The sequence below is a fragment of the Musa acuminata genome, chromosome BXJ1-4 (genome assembly GCF_036884655.1).
Source record: "Musa acuminata AAA Group cultivar baxijiao chromosome BXJ1-4, Cavendish_Baxijiao_AAA, whole genome shotgun sequence".
Taxonomy (NCBI): Eukaryota; Viridiplantae; Streptophyta; class Magnoliopsida; order Zingiberales; family Musaceae; genus Musa; species Musa acuminata.
The window spans coordinates 21,970,128-21,974,323 of record NC_088330.1 but is presented as its reverse complement, the minus strand read 5'-3'; positions in this window follow the sequence as shown (position 1 = coordinate 21,974,323).

Genomic DNA, 4,196 nt, shown 5'->3' with positions numbered 1-4,196 from the left:
CAATTAGGGGCCATTGAGCCTATATTGGGGCTGTTTTGGGCCCAAAGAAAGGCCCATTCAGTGACCCAAAAGATGGGTCAGGTGGTGGCACCGCCGATCCAAGCGGTGGCACTGCTAGATGCTCAGTCTCTAAGATACAGTCTCTGAGATTGTATTACGTGGTAGTTCTGTCAAATTGGATGGTAGTACCACCTAGTGTCAGGTGGTGGTACTGCCCAAACACAATCTCCCAAATTGTGTCAAGTGGTGGTACCGCCTGACTGGGTGGTGGTACCACCAAGTGTCAGTGCTGTGATTGTCACGCCCCTAAAAAATATCGATAATATTAAAATTTTCATTACAAACTAATCCAAGATCCAAACTAATATTTGAGGACACTGAAAAATATTTTATCAAATTCACATCTATGAAACCTGTGCATTTTATAATCATATATCACATCACTCGATAATTCACACTTATGATAACCCAAGCCAACTAAATAAACATGAACAACATTTATAAATCCACAAGCTAAGTAATTTATACAATCAAAACTCCAACCATTTACCACAAGTTCATATCATCGTTAATTAGACTTGACATTTCGAAATTCCAAATAAGAGAGATCGTCTAACACTTTTATAAGGTATATCCATTTCGATTCATCGACAACATTTCATTACATACAAAATATGCTTATACAACGATAACATAATAACCAACAAGACTTGCCTATAATTCTGAATAGCTCTCCACTACCTCAGCCCAATTCAAAACATCTCAAAGAGTGACAACTTGACCTGAAAGATTTATATAACAACGAAGTGAGCTAAAAACAACTAAACAAGTTACAAAGCATATTCAGAACAAAAGGAACGATTTCAAACCAGTAAGATATCATAATGCAAGGTAGAATACAAGAATTCTCAAGGATACCATCTCAATAGATACAAAATCATATGTGCCATGTCATTCAAAACATATTTGGTTCATAACAAATGGAGCATAGAGTAATTAGAGCATATTAATAGCGTATGAGATGTTCAAAGCATATCAATGGCAAATAGGACATTTCAGAACATATCAGTTCATAGCAAATGGAACACAGAGTAATTGGTGCATATCAATAGCGTATGAAATGTTCCGGAGCATATCAATGACATATGGAACATTTCGAAGCGTAACAATAATAGATGAAACAGATAGAAGGTGAAGTGGGATTCCAAACATAATATGGTCCATCCATTTCTGAATGACCACAAAAAATAATCTAGAGCATCGCAGGCTCTAAGCACATACCCTTTACCATTTCTGACAAAGGTCCAAATAAATTGTGAACAATAAATTGGGACAATAGCAAATGAAACATTTCGGAGCATATAAATGGCGTATGAAATGTTCTGGAGCATATCAATGACATATGGAACATTTCGAAGCGTAACAATAATAGATGAAACATTTCGGAACATATCAATGGGGTATGAAATGTTTCGGAGCATATAAATAACAAATGAAACATTTCAGAACATATCAAAGGTATGTGAAATATTTCAAAGCATATCAATGGCATATGAACGATTTCGGAGCATATCAAAGAACAAATACGAAACAGAAGCTCAAACATTGAATTTGACGTTGCATTCATATCATTCTTATCCAAAGCATGTATAGAAACACATAACCCAAGCTCTGATATCATATCAAACATACAGAAGGTGAAGTGGGTGTTAGGATCGGAGCGGCACTAAGAGGGGGGGGTGAATTAGTGCAGCGGATTAAAACAAGGGTTTTAGACAAATCTTTCGTACAATACGAAATCATAATGGGGAAATGCTTGACAGTAAGAAGGAAATGCTTAAGAAATCGTATTCGCAAGATTGTGCAGTAAGAGTAATAAGGAACTAAAGCAGTAAGAAGATTTGCAGTAATGTAAATGACAATAATAAAAAGCAAACCAGAGATTACGCCGATTTTTAGAGTGGTTCGGTCAAATGACCTACTCCACTTGCGAGGCCCCTCTTCGATGAGGCTCCCACCTTCCACTAGCAAGTCTCTTGAAATGGAAGGGTAAACACCCCTCTTACAACCTTTTACAAGCAGCTCAACCTCTTACAAATTTTCAATAAGAAAGAAGGAGGAGAACTCTCTAGCAAATTGAAAACAAGACTTGCTAAGACTTTCTAAGACTTTTCTCTCAATCAAAATGCTTCTCAAAAGTTGTAACCTCAGCTGAGATTTGAGGGGTATTTATAGGCCTCAAGAGGATTCAAATTTTGGGATTCAAAATTTGAATTCTCTTAGGGTTCCCGGTGCTGGAGGTGCCACCGCCCAGCCAGGCGGTGCCACCGCTCAGCGCTCGGGTGCTGGGCGGTGCAACCGCCCAGCCCAGGAGGTGTCACCGCCCAGCCAGGCGGTGCCACCGCCTACAGTGTTTTCAGCCTAACTACAGTGTTTTCAGCCACTAGTTGGGCTTCAATCTTGGCTCTCTAGTTCGCTGGTTTAGCTTAATTTTTAGCCTAAACCAACTCTGACTTTGGGCCCAGTTGGCCCCTAACCAGGATATAGGATTATCTCTTAATCCTAATCCTAATTACAAGTGAACTACATAACAAAAAACACATCCTAAGCAAGCTTTCAACCGCGAACGTCGAGTCTTGTTCCGGCGAGCTTTCCGACGAACTTCTTCCGACGGACTCCCTGCAAGCTCCCAATCTTTGTGATGACTTTAACGAGTAGCCGAGCCTTCTCGGTGATCTCCGCGAGCCTCCGACGACTTCTTCGGCGAACTTCCGACACGTTCCCGATTTCTTCTCGGATGGTTCCGGCAGCATCTCCGATGATTCTTCGGTCTCTTAAACGTTCATCGAGCTCGACTCCGGTATCCTTGCTTTATGTTTTCTGGTTATCGTAGTTAATCCTGCACACACAAGCAAAAAAACTCTATTCCGATATAGACAATTATTATAAAGCGAATTGACATTTTGTTGCCCGGCACGTCATTGGTTGGCGCTTCGTCCGATTCTTCGGCGCATCGTCCTCTCTTGCGGCTTGTTGCCCAATCGGCGGTTGACCTCCGCAACGCCGATATCCTTGGCGCAATTCCGCTCTTGGCCCGATGCCCGACGTCCGAAGCCTTCTGCCATCCAATATCCTAACGTGATCTCCTCCGACGCAACGTCAATTCCTCCTGCGTTAATTGTCTAATCCTGATCGAGTAGACCTGTATCACTCAAAATGTAGTCAAACATTTAAACACAATCAATTAGTTTCATCATCAAAATCCGAGATTCAACAATCTCCCCCTTTTTGATGATGACAACTAATTGATGACTAACGGAGTTAACCTTAACTCCCCGGAGTTTAACTAAACTCCCCCTATCAATATGCTATTGATAGAACACTTGGATTATCCCAAATCCAAGTAACATTCATCACATGTTATGAAAAACATTTAAACTATCATGCAAATATATAAAATATTTAATTCAATGCATGAAGTCATCAATATACTTCTCCCCCTATGTCATCAACAAAAAGGAGAAGTAGCTCTAGCTATTTTAAAAGATATGCAAGTTTTTGCAACATAAAGCTAGATTTTCATCACAACATATAAGCACAAAAGTATAGCAAGATTCTTAAGTTCAATCATGGCAATTCAATACTTGCTTCTTGTGCACGATTGCACTTTGCTTTTCTTTGCAATGTGCATGATAGTATTTCTTTGTAATATTCAAAATAGCAAATTGTACATCATGCTAGCTAGCATATTAAAGATGTTCAAGACAGTAAGTTTTTCTTCTCTTTTGAGAAGTGTTATTTTTGCTTCCTTTACAAAGTGCAAGCTAGCAAAGTATTTGAAAAAGTGAGCAAGTTTTGTAACATACAAGCTAGTAAAAATTTCAAAAGCAAATACAAGATAGCTTTCTTGTTGAAGTGTGTAAGCTATCGATTCTTACTTCCTATTGCAATGTGCAGGTTGCAAGTCTTGCTTCTTGAGATGGGCAAGATAATGATGTTCAAGAAGACAACTTTTGCTTCTTGAAATAAGCAAGTTAGCAATCTTTGCTACTTAAGATAGGCAAGCAAGCAATCAAGTTTTTTGCATCTTCTTGACTTGCGCAAGCAAGCTATCTCCCCCTTTGTCATTGTCAAAAAGAAGGGAAGACCCAATACATCAATTATGACAAAGGTAAGTATCAATCTTAATTGTGCAT